This window comes from Tursiops truncatus, chromosome 13 (assembly GCF_011762595.2).
Source record: "Tursiops truncatus isolate mTurTru1 chromosome 13, mTurTru1.mat.Y, whole genome shotgun sequence".
Lineage (NCBI taxonomy): Eukaryota > Metazoa > Chordata > Mammalia > Artiodactyla > Delphinidae > Tursiops > Tursiops truncatus.
The window spans coordinates 49,654,459-49,674,007 of NC_047046.1; the positions used below are offsets into that span (position 1 = coordinate 49,654,459).

The 19,549-nt window shown below is 38.8% G+C and overlaps 1 long non-coding RNA gene across 3 annotated transcripts in view; it reads right to left on the reverse strand.

Moving 5' to 3' along the window:
• The window catches only part of LOC109549194 (uncharacterized), a 92,770-nt gene that overhangs the window by 72,092 nt on the left and 1,129 nt on the right, over nucleotides 1–19,549 (reverse strand). For all 3 annotated transcript variants that reach the window (XR_002175414.3, XR_012325370.1, XR_012325369.1), the window contains exon 2: nucleotides 10,947–11,033. This is a non-coding gene — a long non-coding RNA (uncharacterized lncRNA). The remainder of the gene's footprint in view (nucleotides 1–10,946; nucleotides 11,034–19,549) is intronic.

Genomic DNA, 19,549 nt, shown 5'->3' on the forward strand with positions numbered 1-19,549 from the left:
CTAGTTTCCCCAGTGGTTATGTTACATCTTATGTAATCACTGGGGAAAACTGAGTAGAGGGTACACAAGACCTCTCTGTACTATTCTGCAGCTTCCTGTGAATCTGTAGTTATCTCGAAAACGAAACAAAACAAAGAAAAAGCTCTGCCTAAGTTCAAATCCAGGCTCCACCACCCCCTGTGTGAACTTGAGCTCATTTAACCAATCTGTGCCTTGGTTTTGTCATCCTTAAACAAAATAACATTATCTACCATGTCATGGCAAGAAATAACTGAAATAATACATTATAAGAAAAACTGTTCTATGAGTACTAAGTGATTATTTGCATATTTCTGACTTTCCTTTGTTGTAGAGCTGGGCAAGATCAAGTCCTCTTTTCATCTTTGATTATTTACACGATCTACTTCATGTCCAAATCATACAGCTCTTATCAGGGAGCCTATATGACTAATAAAATGTTTTAAGCATCTCTCCAACACATCTAAGAAAACGTTGGCCTGCAGGCTGAAAACAAGAGAACTAGACACTGAGCATATCAAGGATAGGCATGGGCAGTTCTACTCTCTGACTTTATTCACACCCTACCTTGAGAATCAAAATATGCCTCCCAAAGCACAGGATGTTTACTAGCCATATAATTTATTGAACAAAAGCAAACAAAAATCATACTGTTTAATTAATCAAAAGCAATTAGAAAACCTGACACATATATAGCCAGACAAACCCAGAGGAACAGAATAGGAAGCCAAGAAATAAATCAAATACATTTGGGAGTTAAGTATATGAAAAGGGTGTTATCTGAAATTGGTCAGGGAAAGTTGGAATATTCAATAAACTGTGTTGTAACAATTGGACAGCCACCTGGAAGTAAAGGTTAGACCCACACTTTACATCAGGATAAATTCTAAATGGATCAAAGACTTAGGTGTGAAGATAAAGCAATGAAAGTACTAGAAGAAAATAGAAACTTCTTTTTAACCTTACAGTAAGGCAGGCTTTTCTTACCATGATACAAAACAAAGAAGCCATAGAAGAAACAATTAACAAAACTGACTATATAAAATCAAAAAGTTCTGCATGACAAAAACAAAACCAAAAAAATCTCAAAAAAAAAGAAGAAAAGCAAAAAAGCAAAGAATAAATGAGGAAAAATATTCACAGAAAACAATAAGATCAATAATCCTCTCTAAAAACATATCTGGTTATTCCTGTAGCACTGTTTATAACAGCAAAAAATTGGAAACAACCTAAATGTCCATCAGCAATAACCTGATTAAGTTATAGTTCAGTAAATTTTACATGATAGAATATTATGCAGTTGTGAAAAAATGGAAAAGTTCTTCAGTTAAATAATACAGAAAGGTATCTATTATTAAAACTATTATTAGTTTTTTTTTAAAGTAAAGTGAAAACAGAATATATGGTATGCTTCCTTTTGAGTAAAGGGTAACTTAAGAAAATATAAATATATATATATATTGCTTATATGCAAAAAGAAACTCTGTAATGATATATAATAAACCACTTATATTGGCTATCCAGGGGTAGGCAGGTAGGTGGGAACTGAGTAGATAAGAAAAAATTTTTCATTTTATACTTTTTGTTACTTTTTTGAATCATTCAAAAATTTATCTGTTCAAAATATTAGATTAAAAACAACTTTTAAGCAGATTAGGAAAAGATTATTTTATTCATTTTAACCTCCATTAAAAGGTATCCCAAGCAATTTGAATAGACTGAAAATATTCTTATAAACACGTAATCAGAGACTGGGAGGTCTTAAGATGCTACCAAGAGCCCCTGAGTCAAAATACTGAAAAATGATTTCCCACTCAACAGTCTAAGAAATTAGTTTAAATTTACTTAAAAATAGGAACAAACATAAAAGTATTTTAGCAAATTTTAAAGGCATTAACAACTGAATTTTATGAAATTCTGAGGTCTAGAAATGCCACACTATTTTAAAGAGAAAAAATATATTGTTTAAAGACAACAATGAAGGTGGACAATTGGCAGGGGTGGGGGAAGCAGCTTTTGCAGTAGGAAGATGACTAGTAGGAAATACCAAAGAGCTACAGTTTACTACAGCAGCAACCTAAAGTTTGAGAGAAATATTCCAACAGCTTATCATCTGTGTACTGAGTGTGTTTACCTATTTATTCATTTGTTTACTTATGTACTTGTTTATTTTAGTCATTCATTCATTCATCCCAGACTGATAACTTTCATGTTATTTAATTTTTTTTTATTGAAGTAGAGTTGATTTACAAAGTTGTGGCAATCTCTGCTGTACAGCACAGTGACTCAGTGATACACATACAGACATTCTTCTTTATATTCTTTTCCATTAGGATTTATCACAGGATACTGAGTATAGTTCCCCATGCTATACAGTAGGACCTTGTTGTTTACCCATCCTTTATATAATAGTTTACATCTGCTAATCCCACACTTTCAGTCCTTCCCTCTCCCACCCCCTCCCCCTTGGCAACCAGAAGTCTGTTCTCTATGTCTGTGAGTCTGTTTCTGTTTTGTAGATAGGTTCATTTGTGCCACATTTTAGATTCCACATATAAGTGATATCATATGGTATTTGTCTTTCTCTTTCTGACTTACTTCACTTAGTATGATAATCTCTGGTTGCATCCATGTTGCTGCAAATGGCATTATTTTGTTCATTTTTATGGTTGAATAGTATTCCATTGTATATATGTACCACATCTTCTTTATCCATTCCTCTGTCAATGGACATTTAGGTTGCTTCCATGTCTTGGCTATCGTGAATAGTGCTGCTATGAACATTGGGGTGCATGTATCTTTTTAAATTAGTTTTGTCTGGGTGTATGCCCAGGAGTGGGACTGCTGGATCATGTGGTAATTCTATTTTTAGTTTTCTGAGGAACTTCTACACTGTATTCCTTGTCCTTTCATTTTAAACAAAATAAATTTAAAAGCTGAAGGGAATTATATTCTTAAAGCTTTCAGACCTACAGAGCTAAAAATCTATTTAAAGAAGCAATTTTTTACAGAACATAAGCCTAAATTATAAAATGGGAGGGCAGCATGATTACCACATTGGTAAGTGATCATAAAAAAGTAAAAGTGATCATTCCTAAGACACTAAATGTTAAACCCAGAGAGACTATAAATATAACTTTCATAGCTTCTAGTCATTTCTAAGCTTTAGTTATTAAATGATTTACATCTTAACTATGGAAAGAGTACACAATTTTTCCAAATTTAAGTATTTTACCTTGAGAGAAGAAAAAGGGAAATTTACAATGAATAATACACACTTTGGATAGAAACCTGACAATATAAAACTGGGGCTTAAGTTTTTGTTAGGGGAGACATAAATTTGTCTGTATTTGTCAGCTGCAAACTGGTGTGCCTATTAAAGACTATTTACATTAATCTGCTTTGTCTTTTATTTTCCATAATCTAAGATGGGGTTGAGAGTTCCTCCCACATGCTCCCAAAGTACTCTATGTATAATGCACCTTACTGTGTTCTAGAATTCTGTTGATGTCTCCATGACACCCTCTATACAGGTTTCCAGAAGGCAGGACCCTTTGTCTTCTATTCACTGTAGTAGTCACAGAACCTAGTAGAGTGTTTGGCTTGATGATGATTAATAGACATTGTTGATTTGATTAGATATCAAAAAATTTAGATGTAGCACATATTGACTCTATTGATATTTTTGTTACCAAGATGCAAGTCCGTGTGCCCAATGACGCCAGACAATACCAAAACGCCGGAGTCTGGAACAGAGAAAGGTTTATCAGTTGGTGGCTCCCTCGGGGCCAGGGGAGCCGACATCCCTTTTGGTCCTGCGATAAACCTTTCTCTGTTAAAAAGAGATGACAGACTTATAAGACTGAATAAGCATAAGAGGAATTGATCCTTAAGAGTTTCACTATAAAATTCTCCAAGGCTAATTTTCTTTCTGTTTATATAACTCAAAATTAGCTGTAATAGACTTTACTCCTTTGCAGCATCCTTGTATAACTCTGTGGGAAGTATTTCAGATTATTTGGTCCCTTTGGCTGTTATATGATTTTTATTTATAATTCAAATATTTGATGAATCCTCTAGATGTTGAAAATCCAAATTACTCTGTTCAGAAAGTATTAAATGTTAGTGGGAATGAGGAATTGTACTGCAGGCTCCACTGGGATCCTACAAAAGCTGCCCTGCTTTTATCTGGCCAAGAGGTGGCAGCATGCTCCAGGAAAACGTCGCGAAAATCCTGTGACTGTTTCTCCTGAGTATTTAGAACCACTAAAGAATTGCTGGACTGTGGGAAACAAAAATTTAGCTATTCTACTGGTTCCAACCAAACTGAATGTCCAAAGCAGTAGAGGTCATTGGATGGTTTCAACCATTTTACAGCTAGATCCAGTGTCACCACTGTTGCTAATTATCACCTGCTTGTTAATTCACAACAGGTGTAACACAAGGCAAACTAGCAAGGTTCCTGCCAAGCCAGAGAGGAGAGAGGTAAAGGAACAAGGGGCGCTTGGGAATAAGAGAAACTGAAGAATGCTTTGAGCAGTCTGGAACACCTCTCATATGCACATTTGATGACCTTTCAGTCTAATAAACATGATTACTATGTGATATACTTTTACAGTTTATAATACTAACTCTTTATATATCTATATTATTAACATAGATACTAACAATAATACGATCAAATAACTACAAAAACTAGTGAGGGTTTTAAGGTCGTTTAAATTACTCATTCTTTGTACAAGTATACGAGTCGGTAAAAACAGAAGAATTTATCCCATGGCATAGGTACTTCTGTTTGACTGACATTCAACATTTTTATATATTTTATTATACCTGTAGGATGTGATCCTTTTATAGAATAATAAAATTATGGTAAAATATTGGGCCAGTTAGATATTAAAGATAAATAATTACTTGTTTGAGTTTGCTTGGTTTGGTTTGGTTAGATTCAGTCATTAGTTGGCTTTATTTCATTCTGCCATGTCATCATGCTTACCTATATAAACTGTTAATTAATAGTGTCCTTGCTTTTAAAGATTTAAGAGATCCTGGCATGCTCTATATTTAAAGAGTTCCTAGTTGCCATGCAGTTTCCTAGGAGACTGAGAAATCTGTTGCTATTTAAACACAAAACTAAACCGACTAGACTTGTTTAACTGCAAAATTGACTTGAGACCTGTTTAAAATTATATAAGGGAGTAGCCACTAAGCTTAGAAATGTGTGAAGTGTGCATCAGGGTAGACCTTGAATTTCAAATGAAACTTGGAGACTTAGTAGCACATCATCTTCCTGTGCACAGTCTCTGCTAGGACTCACCATGGGCTGTATGGTAGCACAGCACTAGAAGAAGTACAATCACGCAACATCACTTCAGGGCTACCGTGGAGCTGACTGAGCTGGTGGTGCAGGACCAACTGTTAAATCTTTCTGCCCCCTAATTGCATGCAAGCAGTCTAGATATCTGTTAAATGTTTGTCAAACTGTTGATGACAGTGATGATGATGTTAGTTTCGTTTGCTAAGAAATCAAACAAAGGAAATGTACCAGGTAAAGAACTAAATGGCAATAAAAACTACATTTTTAAGGATCATTTCTAAAAATAAGGACTTCAAATTTTAAAAAGAAGCTAACAGTATGCTCAAAGTGCTTTGCTAGATCCTAGGAATACTGACATATACAAGAGGAGCAACTCATAACAGAGCCCTTCCTAGGGTGCTGAGGAAGGTTTCAAAGGGAAAAAAATACATAAAGCAGCCTTGAAGGATGCTCAGGATTACATCCAAAGGCAAAAAGGTTATTAAAGACAATTTATTAAAGACATCTTGCAAAGGCAAAATGTTGAACAGAGCAGGATGAGAGCAGGATGAGAGAGATGATGCCTCAGCTTTGATGCCCTAGTATACAAGAGACAATACTGTGGGTCAGAAGGAGGAAGATGCTGAATGGCGTGGTAATGGTGTGCACCTTATATTCTGAGGACACAGCAAGGCAGCAAAGATTTCTACATAGGATGATTACATCATCAGATTCATGTTAAGACTCTGGCAGCAATCTGCAAGGTGCACCGGAGTAAGAGGGCAGATGTGAGTCAAGATCGATTAAGAAGCTATTACTAGAAAGATAATAAAGGTTTGAATTAAAACAGCAAAAAGGAAAAGAAGACAAATTTGAGCTACTTCAGATGATGATTCAATACTGATCTCAGGTGGCCTTGGCCTGCAGCAGCTTGAAGTAGGATTTCGGTTCCCAGCCAGAGACTGAAGTCAGGCCGCGGCAGTGAGTGCTGAATCCTACCCACTATACCAGTGGTCAGTGACAAGGCCCTGGCCTTTCGGCTTTGTAGAAATGAATTCCCACAAAGACACGGAAAGTAGTGAAACAAGCAAAGTGTTTACTAGGAGGAAAAAGAGTACTTGTGGATAGACACATGGGCGGGCTCAGAGGGAGTTGCACCTCTTGGTAGTTTGAATCACTTTTATGGGGCATTTCTTCTGGGTTTTCTTTGACCAATCATCTTCCTTTGCCTGGTTTTGAGTCCGTATTTGGTATATCTCAGGGTCCTCCCACGTGCGTGCGTGCGTGCGTGTGTGCGTGCATCTCTTAGCCAAGATGGATTCTAGCAAAGAGGCCTATGTGTAGGTTGGCATCACTTACTATGGGGTGGTGCCCCCTCCCTTACTGACCTCCAAGGAGACTTTCTGCGCCTGTGTAGTCAGGAAGGTCTCCTTGACTTGGAGAATGAGGAATATGTGGTCTTTTATCTCTTATCTGGGCAGGGCTCAGCTTCTCCTCCCTCCTGCTATTTTGGAGTATCTGTCACAGGGGACAAACTCTGGCTGCTCAGCCTGGGGCCCATCTATCTCCTGCCTCAATACGACCAAAGTTTTTAAATGACCAATTTTTCCCAGTCCCTTCCACTGGCCCTAAAATTTCTACTTAGCCATGATGTGCGAGGTTAAAAAAGCAAGTTAATAAGTAATTATTCTAATAATTCCATAATATAACAATTATTAATAAGATTAAAAATGAAGGAAGGTAGTCAAGTCGGATTTGGCTGTGTGAATGTTGAAGAATTGGTAAACTGTCCAGGATACATGTCCTCACAGGTTGGAAATTAAGATTTGGGGCTTGGTAGATATAATAAGAAAGACATATTTGGTCCTCATCCCCAGTTCCTCACACAGAGCTCCTAAACCCCCTGGAATTTCCTGACTGGTGGGGTGAAAGGAGTGTCTTTTGTTATTCATAATAAGCCCCTTTCAACTACACCTGAGTATATGCTAATGGAGTGACTCTTGGAAGGGCTGTTTGCCAGAGAAAATAACGACATGATTAGAGGACTGGAATTTTCAGCCTCACCCAGCGACCTCCAGGGAGAGGAGAGGGACTAGGGATTCAGTTAATCGTCAGTGGTCGATGATTTAATCAATCATGCTTTTGTAATGGAACCTCCATAAAAACCCTAAATGATGGGTTCAGAAAGCTACCAGTAGGGTGGCACAACCCAAACTCTATGGGAACAGAAGCTCCCACACCTTGAGACCCTTCCTGACCTCACCCTATATACATCTTCATCTGGCTGTTCATTTGTATCCTTTATAATAAATCAGTAATAGTAAGTCAAGTATTTCCCTGAGTTCTGTGAGCCGTTAGAGCAAATTATCATACCTGTGCAGGAGGGACTGTGGGAACCTCCAATTTATAGCCAAGTCAGACAGAAGTGTGGGTAAGCTGGGAACCCACTACTTAAAAGTGTTGTCTCGGGGGCTTCCCTGGTGGTGCAGTGATTGAGAGTCAGCCTGCCAATGCAGGCGACACGGGTTCGTGCCCCAGTCCGGGAGGATCCCACATGCTGCGGAGTGACTAGGCCCGTGAACCATGGCCGCTGAGCCTGCGCGTCCGGAGCCTGTGCTCCGCAACGGGAGAGGCCACAACAGTGAGAGGCCCGCGTACCGAAAAAAAAGAAAAAAAAAAATTGTTGTCTCAAGTTGGGGGCAGTATTATGAGACTCAACCTTTAACCTGTGGGGTCTGTGCTGACTGGGTAGTTAGTGTCAGAACTGAATTAAACTGTAGGACAGCTAGTTTGTGTCCCCAGAGAACTGGAGAATTGCTGGGTAATGAAAACCCACACATTTGGTGTCAGAAGTGTCATGAATAGAGAAATGGTTTTCCTTTAGTAAACAAGTCAGGAATGAAAATACAAATTGGGAGATCATTTATGTATGAGTAGAAGAGTGAAATCACTCCCCCAACAGAGGGAATACATATGGAGAGTGTTGAAGATGAGCTCAGCAGAAGCCTGAAGGAAGGCAGTAGGTGGTAAAGAGGAGCTAGCTAGGCAACGCGCGGCTGGAGTAGTAGAGAAAAACAGTGCCCTAGAAACTAAAAAAAAAAAAAAAGGATAGGCTGTCAACAGTGACAAAGTGCTTGAGTCCTTATCAGGAAGGATAAGGATTGAGAAGCGGTCACTGGGTTTGGCAATTACAAGGTTACTATCTTCTAAAGTTCAACTTCACTGGAATGGTAAGAGGAAACTGGATTAATAAATAAGAAGAGAGTATACTGAAAAATTTTAAAGCTATCACTTACTTTTACATTAAAGTATGATTTTGGGGAATTATGGAAGTGTGGAGATAAGGATACATACTTCCTTTTTTTTTCTGTTCTAAATTCTTTTACTCAATATGAAAGTGTTATTACCTGCAGCAGTATAATCCCAGTCACAAAAAGATGATATAAAATAAGGAATTTTTAAAAGCAATACAAATCCAGAAAAAGTAAGCAAACTGGACTGTACCTCCTGAAAAATGTTTTTTAAATAAAAGTATATGTTGGCATTTGGGAGGCCTAGAGGTAATACTGGGTAGTATATATATTAGTCATTTCCCACCATGTTACCTAACAAGATTAAAAGAAATGAACTTCTCATTGTTGCCAAATAGAAACCCAATGAAGATTCAATAAGTTCACTGTTCGATTAAAAATTCAATTAAAACATCAATCTCCTTCTAGTAACAATTAATACAACAACAAAAGAATATAGGTAAATAATACAAGCTCAAGACAACCAAATTAGATTTTTAAACAGGTCCAGCTTACCACAAATAACAGTTATAATGAAATGACGTGACTTTTAACACCTAAGTCCTACAGCTTTAAAAACAAAAACAAAAACCTCCCCTCCACAATTTAATGTTTCCTACCCACAAAACCACTAGAAAATATTTCATTCAGCTTCTTTAGTAGAGATGTTCTTTTCATTACTCATAATCCATTCATTTAGAAAGGCATTGCCTTTCCCCGCCCCCCCCAATCTTAGAATGTATCTTTCTTTGTTGAATCACCCCTAAGGCAGAACAGAATCCTGGTGGAAGATCTTTCCGAAGTGGCTGGCAGGATTAAGAGCTAGGATGAGATCTGTCATTGTGGTTAACCCATAAAGGGAAAAAAGAAGAAGTAAACAACAATAGGAGCCTGTCTGTAGCTTTATCTCTGTTCTAGGCATGGTAAATGAAAGAATGTACCTCATGAGCAACCTCAACGGCTTTCTTTGACATTGAGGCAAAGAGAAACAACTCAGTAAATAAGGCCTTTGTTTACTGTCTTGTGTGCTACAAATAAGCATTGTCTTGTTCTGTTAATACATCTATTATGTCTCTAAAAAAATACAAAGCTAAATTGGTGAAATAACAGTAACAGTAATAGAATTTAATTGTGTAATAATTATTGTTGATATTCTGTATTAATGATTTGGCATCTTGGAGTCATGGAGCCATGCTAATGACGCAAGGTTTTTTACAAACACCTCCACCATCAGGCATTCGGAAATCTGTCACAAACCCTCCAATCACAAGCATCAGCTGTGTGTTCTGCTTCCCACTCCGTAGGAGACATCCCCACCTAGCTCTTCTCAGCACTATAACAAAGGTTTAGTCCCAGTTCTCTCTACTTCTCCCTGTAAGTGACGCCGTATGGCCCCATGTGGCACGTGGTGCCTACCATCCTCTGGGTAACTGTGAGTCATAAACTCTTCTTTCAAAGGTTGTTGTCTGCACGTCTGTCAAAACCTGATTAAAATAAATCTTAGGTTAAAATAAAGAGTCTAAGTAGATTATTCAAAATTTTCCTTTCTGAATATTCTACGTCTTTGAATCCTTCAATTACTATCACTAGTTTTGGTATTGTTAAAAGGTAAACTAAGGATCATGTAAATTTTGAAGAGTGTATTTGAGCAAACATCAAAGCAAATCAGGCAGCACCAAACTGAAAATGGCTAGGAGCACTCCACTGCAGGAGCTAAAGCGAAGGGTTTATAGAGCAGACGTGGCGTGGAAGCGAAGCAAGGAAATTGATTGACTATTGCTTAAGTGATGGCCTCATTTGAGAAAGCCTAATTGGCTCTTCGTGATTAGCTGTTCTTAAGTTTCACTTTCTTGACCTTGAGGTATTTACACGAATCAACTCTGGCTTAGGTTTTGGTTTGCTTATACAGGCTGCCAAGGCATTAGAGCCACCTCGCTCAAACGACCTCCTTATTGAATCACTTTAACAGAACCAATGCTCTCTCTTGTGTATTTGTTTGCTAGTCATACTGGGGAGACGACAACAGAAAAACAAAACCCCTGCCCTCATGAAGTTTATACTCTAGGTGTTATAGTTGTTAAGTGAAGTGAGGAAACTTATCTTTTATTTCATTTGATTCCCTCACTTTTCTTACATATACTAATATTCAATAATATTTGCTGAGTGAAAGAATGATACATTTTCCTTTAAGCATCAGAAGCCATTTTCTTTATCTTTACAACTGAACAGTGGTTTACAGTTAAGTTTACCTCACTTGATGAAGACCATGAAGTATAGCATTGCTAAATGATATTTACACAATTCAAGCAGTTGGACTTTACTGAATAAATAGCTTTACTCACCAATCACCAGTTTATGAATGAGTAAGTGGGTCCTCACCAGACACTGAATCTACTGATGCCTTGATCATAACTTCCCAACCTCCAGAACTGTAAGAAATAAATTTATGTTGTTTATAAGCCACTGAGTCTATGGTATTTTTGTTATAGCAAAATGGGCTAAGACACTATGTAAGTGGAAATTGTCGACTAAGGCTCTTAAAAGTAATCAGTTGCTATCCCACTAGGAATTTAAACCAAGCCCTAGAAATTTGCTATAAATCTCTAGTCTACATCTCTTGCAACTAAGTAACTGTTTTATATTTTAAATATCTGTACCATCTTGTAAGGAATGATAGGAATTTGAATTTTTTCAAAGTGTCTCACTTTCTTACCCATATAGGCCTATTACCTATAATAAGATTACCTACTGAAGTAGATGCTACTGTTGCACACTCATTATTCATCTATCTAACCCCTTTTTCTGTCTTTTTGACATAATCCTAATTTTGTTCACCTTCCCCAGACTGTCTGTGTCTTTCAGGAGAGGCTGGGATATGAATCTCAATTGGCCAAGCCTATCTTGGAGGCCTCACCCCTTTGTTAGTGATAGGCATGAACAGGTGAAACAATTTTAACTAATGAGATATGTGGGAAAATCTGCTGGGGGGAAAGGTTTTCCTTAGTCTTAAAAAGAGACTGAATATAAGGGTGTCCCCCTTTTCTTGCCTCTGGGTATTATCTGTAATCTGTAACTGAGACCATTTTAGGACCATAAGGAAAACCAGACTGGAGAACAAGCCAACACACTTAAAGACAGAGGAGCAAAAGGAGGGAAGGAACCTGGGTCCTTGACAATATTGTCAATTCATTGAATTAACCAACCCTGGGGATGGCCTGACCTCCATGCACCTAGCTTTGTTAAGTAATAAAAAGGCTTAAACTTTAAGGATATTTAGTAAGGTTTTCTACCACTGCAATTGAGAGCATTTCTTCTCTCTCTCAATAGCTCCGCGCCTAAATAGTAGACTTCTCAATATAACCAGGTGTGGTAGATTTTGAATGCAATAACTGCTTAAATTTCCTCCTATGTTCAAGCTGTTCTTCCTGTTAAAAGGTAGTCTATTTCAAGACGCTTCCCATGAGACTAGTCCTGCCAGCAGAATGCAGAAGAAGTATTTTGCATATATAAATATAATGCCAGTTCCAGACCTAGGTCTTAAGAGATCAAGCATCTTCCCTTCCTCCTTCACTGCTGGAAACCAGGATGACGTAAGAAAGCCTAGGCTAACTCCCGAATGATGGGCCACTACGTGGAAAGAAACTTTATGGAGGAGAATCAAGTAACTCCAGCCAAAAGGCAGCACCAAGACCACAACAATGTGAGTGACACCATCTTGGACCTTCCAGTCCCAATTAGGCCAAGAGGACAGACACATAAAGCATCTCTGCTAAGCCCTGTCTGAATTCCTGACCACAGAATTCTGAGCAATAAAACACCTGCTGTTTTTAGTCACTAACTATTGGAGGGCCTTGTTAGGCAGCAACAGCTGAAACACAAGGTTGTATTATTTGTTCTCTTGCTTTGTAAAATTACCATAGTCTGTGCACAACGATTAAGAATTATTTAGTGAGCCACTCTGAATGCTAGTGAATATTTTTTTCCAAATATGTGTTTTAATTGTCTTAGCTCACAAAGGAGAATGTGTTTCTATGCATGTATCATCTTGTACTAACATTTACAAAAAAATTAAATACTAATAAGAGGGGAAATATTTGTAACAAATGAGAGTCCATATCCTCAGCAAATAAAAACCTCTCTCAAATACAAAAGAAAAATAGTAACACCTCAATTTTAAAAATGGGAAAAGCCTGAGATTTATTAAGATGGCGGAAGAGTAAGACGAGGAGATCACCTTCCTCCCCACAGATACATCAGAAATACATCTACACGTGGAACAACTCCTACAGAACACCTACTGAACGCTGGAAGAAGCCCTTAGACCTCCCAAAAGGCAAGAAACTCCCCACGTACCTGGGTAGGGCAAAAGAAAACAGAAAAAACAGACACAAAAGAACAGAGACGGGACCTGCACCAGTGAGAGGGAGCTGTGAAGGAGGAAAGGTATCCACACACTGCAAGCCCTTTCGCGGGCGTAGACTGCGGGTGGCGGAGCGGGGGAGCTTCGGCGCTGCAGATGAGAGCGCAGCAACGGGGGTGCAGAGGGCAAAGCGAAGAGATTCCCGCACGGAGGATCGTTGCCAACCGGCACTCACCAGCCCGAGAGGCTTGTCTGCTCACCCACCAGGGCGGGCAGGGCTGCGAGCTGAGGCTTGGGCTTCAGTCGGAGCGCAGGTAGAGGACTAGCGGCGTGAACACAGCCGGAAGGGGTTAGTGCACCACGGCTAGCCAGGAGGGAGTCCGGGGAAAAGTCTGGACCTGCCGAAGACGCAAGAGACTTTTTCTTCCCTCTTTATTTCCTGGTGTGCGAGGAGAGGGGATTAAGAGCACTGGTTAAAGGAGCTCCAGAGACGGGCGCGAGCCGCGGCTAAAAGCGTGGACCCCAGAGACGGGCATGAGACGCTAAGGCTGTTGCTGCCGCCATCAAGAAGCCTGTGTGTGAGCACAGGTCACTGTCCACACCCCCTTCCGGGGAGCCTGTGCAGGTCGCCACTGCCAGGGTCCCGGGATCCAGGGACAAATTCCCCGGGAGAATGCACGGTGGCCCTCAGGCTGGTGCAACGTCACGCCGGCCTCTGCCACCGCAGGCTCGCCCCGCATCGTGCCCCTCGCTCCCCACGTCCTGAGTGAGTCAGAGCCCCCGAATCAGCGGCTCCTTTAACCTCGTCCTGTCTGAGCGGAGAACAGACGCCCTCCGGCGACCTACACGCAGAGGCGGGGCCAAATCCAAAGCTGAGCCCCGGGAGCTGTGAGAGCAAAGAAGAGAAAGGGAAATCCCACCCAGCAGCATCAGAAGCAGTGGATTAAAGCTCCACAATCAACTTGATGGACCCTGCATCTGTGGAATACCTGAACAGAAAACGAATCATCCCAAATTGAGGAGGTGGACTTTGAGAGCAAGATTTATTATTTTTTCCCCTTTTCCTCTTTTTGTGAGTGTGTATGTGTATGCTTCTGTGTGAGATTTTGTTTGTATAGCTTTGCTTTCACCATTTGTCCTAGGGTTCTATCTGTCCCTTTTTTTTTTACTTTTTAAAAAAATTTTTTGTAGTAATTTTTATTTTAATAACATTATTTTATTTTACCTTACTTTATTTTATCTTCTTTCTTTCTTTCTACTTTTTCTCCCTTTTATTCTGAGCCATGTGGATGAAAGGCTCTTGGTGCTGCAGCCAGGAGTCAGTGCTGTGCCTCTGAGGTGGGAGAGCCAACTTCAGGACACTGGTCCACAAGAGACCTCCCAGCTCCACGTAATATCAAACAGTGAAAATTTCCCTGAGATCTCCATCTCAGCACCAACACCCAGCTTCACTCAACGATCAGGAAGCTACAGTGCTGGACACCCTATGCCAAACAACTAGCAAGACAGGAACACAACACCACCCATTAGCAGAGAGGCTGCCTAAAATCACAATAAGTTCACAGGCACCCCAAAACACACCACCAGACGTAGACCTGCCCACCAGAAAGACAAGATCCAGCCTCATCCACCAGAACCCAGGCACTAGTCCCCTCCACCAGGAAGCCTACACAGCCCATTGAACCAACTTTAGCCACTGGGAAACAGACACCAAAAACAACGGGAACTACGAACCTGCAGCCTGCAAAAGGGAGACCCCAAACACAGTAAGATAAGCAAAATGAGAAGACAGAAAAACACACAGCAGATGAAGGAGCAAGATAAAAACCCACCAGGCCTAACAAATGAAGAGGAAATAGGCAGTCTACCTGAAAAAGAATTCAGAATAATGATTGTAAAGATGATCCAAAATCTTGGAAATAGAATAGACAAAATGCAAGAAACATTTAACAAGGACCAAGAAAGACTAAAGATGAAACAAGCAACGATGAACAGCAAAATAAATGAAATTAAAAATACTCTAGAAGGGATCAATAGCAGAATAACTCATGCAGAAGAACGGATAAGTGACCTGGAAGATAAAGTAGTGGAAATAACTACTGCAGAGCAGAATAAAGAAAAACGAATGAAAAGAACTGAAGACAGTCTCAGAGACCTCTGGGACAACATTAAACACACCAACGTTCGAATTATAGGGGTTCCAGAAGAAGAAGAGAAAACGAAAGGGACTGAGAAAATATTTGAAGAGATTATAGTCGAAAACATCCCTAATATGGGAAAGGAAATAGTTAATCAAGTCCAGGAAGCACAGAGAGTCCCATACAAGATAAATCCAAGGAGAAACACGCCAAGATACAAATTAATCACACTGTCAAAAATTAAAAACAAAGAAAACATATTAAAAGCAGCAAGAAAACAAAAAAACAACAAATAACACACAAGGGAATCCCCATAAGGTTAACAGCTGATCTTTCAGCAGAAACTCTGCAAGCCAGAAGGGACGGGCAGGACATATTTAAAGTGATGAAGGAGAAAAACCCACAACCAAGATTACTCTACCCAGCAAGTATCTCATTCAGATTTGATGGAGAAATTAAAACGTTTACAGACAAGCAAAAGCTGAGAGAGTTCAGCACCACCAAACCAGCTTTACAACAAAAGCTAAAGGATCTTCCCTAGGCAAGAAACACAAGAGAAGGAAAAGACCAACAATAACAAACCCAAAACAATTAAGAAAATACGAATAGGAACATACATATCGATAATTACCTTAAATGTAAATGGATTAAATGCTCCCACCAAAAGACACAGATTGGCTGAATGGTTACAAAAACAAGACCCATATATATGCTGTCTACAAGAGACCCACTTCAGACCTAGAGACACATACAGACTGAAAATAAGGGGATGGAAAAAGATATTCCATGCAAATGGAAACCAAAAGAAAGCTGGAGTAGCAATTCTCACATCAGACAAAATAGACTTTAAAATAAAGACTATTACAAGAGACAAAGGAGCACACTACGTAAGGATCAAGGGATCGATCCAAGAAGAAGATATAACAATTGTAATATTTATGCATCCAACATAGGAGCACCTCAATACATAAGGCAAATACTAACAGCCATAAAAGGGGAAATCGACAGTAACACATTCATAGTAGGGGACTTTAACACCCCACTTTCACCAATGGACAGATCATCCAAAATGAAAATACATAAGGAAACACAACCTTTAAATGATACATTAAACAAGATGGACTTAATTGATATTTATAGGACATTCCATCCGAATCAACAGAATATACATTTTTCTCAAGTGCTCATGGAACATTCTCCAGGACAGATCGTATCTTGGGTCACAAATCAAGCCTTGGTAAATTTAAGAAAATTGAAATTGTATCAAGTATCTTTTCCGACCACAACCCTATGAGACTAGATATCAATTACAGGAAAAGATCTGTAAAAAATACAAACACATGGAGGCTAAACAATACACTACTTAATAACGAAGTGATCACTGAAGAAATCAAAAAGGAAATAAAAAAATACGTAGAAACAAATGACAATGGAGACACGACAACCCAAAACCTATGGAATGCAGCAAAAGCAGTTCTAAGAGGGAAGTTTATAGCAATAAAATCCTACCTTAAGAAACAGAAAACATCTCGAATAAACAACCTAAACTTGCACCTAAACAATTAGAAAAAGAAGAACAAAAAGACCCCAGAGGTAGCATAAGGAAAGAAATCATAAAGATAAGATCAGAAATAAATGAAAAAGAAATGAAGGAAATGATAGCAAAGATCAATAAAACTAAAAGCTGGTTCTTTGAGAAGATAAACCAAATTGATAAACCATTAGCCAGACTCATCAAGAGAAAAAGGGAGAAGACTCAAATCAATAGAATTAGAAATGAAAAAGGAGAAGTAACAACTGACACTGCAGAAATACGACAGATCATGAGAGATTACTACAAGCAACTCTATGCCAATAAAATGGACAACCTGGAAGAAATGGACAAATTCTTAGAAATGCACAACCTGCCAAGACTGAATCAGGAAGAAATAGAAAATATGAATAGACCAATCACAAGCACTGAAATTGAAACTGTGATTAAAAATCTTCCAACAAACAAAAGCCCAGGACCAGATGGCTTCACAGGCGAATTCTTTCAAACATTTAGAGAAAAGCTAACACCTATCCTCAAACTCTTCCAAAATATAGCAGAGGGAGGAACACTCCCAAACTCATTCTATGAGGCCACGATCACCCTGATACCAAAACCAGACAAGGATGTCACAAAGAAAGAAAACTACAGGCCAATATCACTGATGAACATAGATGCAAAAATCCTCAACAAAACAGTAGCAAACAGAATCCAACAGCACATTAAAAGGATCATACACCATGATCAAGTGGGGTTTATTCTAGGAATGCAAGGTTTCTTCAATATACACAAATCAATCAATGTGATACACCATTATTAACAAATTGAAGGAGAAAAACCATATGGTAATCTCAATAGATGCATAGAAAGTTTTCGACAAAATTCAACACCCATTTACAATAAAAACCCTCCAGAAAGTAGGCATAGAGGGAACTTTCCTCAACATAATAAAGGCCATATATGACAAACCCACAGCCAACATCGTCCTCAATGGTGAAAAACTGAAAGCATTTCCACTAAGATCAGGAAGAAGACAAAGTTGCCCACTCTCACCACTCTTATTCAACATAGTTTTGGAAGTTTTAGCCACAGCAATCAGAAGAAAAGGAAATAAAAGGAATCCAAATCGGAAAAGAAGAAGTAAAGCTGTCACTGTTTGCAGATGACATGATACTATACATAGAGAATCCTAAAGATGCTACCAGGAAACTACTAGAGCTAATCAATGAATTTGGTAAAGTAGCAGGATACAAAATTAATGCACAGAAATCTCTGGCATTCCTATTCACTAATGATGAAAAATCTGAACGTGAAGTCAAGAAAACACTCCCATTTACCACTGCAACAAAAAGAATAAAATATCTAGGAATAAACCTACCTAAGGAGACAAAAGACCTGTATGCAGAAAATTATAAGACACTGATGAAAGAAATTAAAGATGATACAAACAGATGGAGAGATATACCATGTTCTCAGATTGGAAGAATCAACATTGTGAAAATGACTCTACTACCCAAAGCAATCTACAGATTCAATGCAATCCCTATCAAACTATCACTGGCATTTTTCACAGAACTAGAACAAAAAATTTCACAACTTGCATGGAAACACCAAAGACCCCGAGTAGCCAAAGCAATCTTTAGAACAAAAAACGGAGCTGGAGGAATCAGGCTCCCTGACTTCAGACTATACTACAAAGCTACAATAATCAAGACAGTATGGTACTGGCACAAAAACAGAAAGATACATCAATGGAACAGGATAGAAAGCCCAGAGATAAACCCACGCACATATGGTCACCCTATCTTTGATAAAGGAGGCAGGAGTGTACAGTGGAGTAAAGGACAGCCTCTTCAATAAGTGGTGCTGGGAAAACTGGACAGGTACATGTAAAAGTATGAGATTAGATCACTCCCTAACACCATACACAAAAATAAGCTCAAAATGGATTAAAGACCTAAATGTATGGCTAGAAACTATCAAACTCTTAGAGGAAAACATAGGCAGAACACTCTATGACATAAATCACAGCAAGATCCTTTTTGACCCACCTCCTAGAGAAATGGAAGTGAAAGCAAAAATAAACAAATGGGACCTAAAGAAACTTCAAAGCTCTTGCACAGCAAAGGAAACCATAAACAAGACCAAAAGACAACCCTCAGAATGGGAGAAAATATTTGCAAATGAAGTAACTGACAAAGGATTAATCTCCAAAATTTACAAGCAGCTCATGCAGCTCAATAACAAAAAAACAAACAACCCAATCCAAAAATGGGCAGAAGACCTAAATAGACATTCCTCCAAAGAAGATATACCAACTGCCAACAAACACATGAAAGAATGCTCAACATCATTAATCATTAGAGAAATGAAAATCAAAACTACAACAAGATATCATCTCACACCAGTCAGAATGGCCACCATCAAAAAATCTAGAAATAATAAATACTGGAGAGGGTGTGGAGAAAAGGGAACACTCTTGCACTGCTGGTGGGAATGTGAATTGGTACAGCCATTATGGAGAACAGTATGGAGGTTCCTTAAAAAACTACAAATAGAACTACCACATGACCCAGCAATCCCATTACTGGGCATATACCCTAAGCAAACCACAATTCAAAAAGAGTCATGTACCAAAATGTTCACTGCAGCTCTATTTACAATAGCCCGGAGATGGAAACAACCTAAGTGTCCATCATCGGATGAATGGATAAAGAAGATGTGGCACATATATACAATGGACTATTACTCAGCCATAAAAAGGAACGAAATTGAGCTATTTGTAACGAGGTGGATGGACCTAGAGTCTGTCATACAGAGTGAAGTAAGTGAGAAAGTGAAAGACAAATACCATATTCTAACACATATATATGGAATCTAAGAAAAAAAAGAGTCATGAAGAACCTAGGGGTAAGA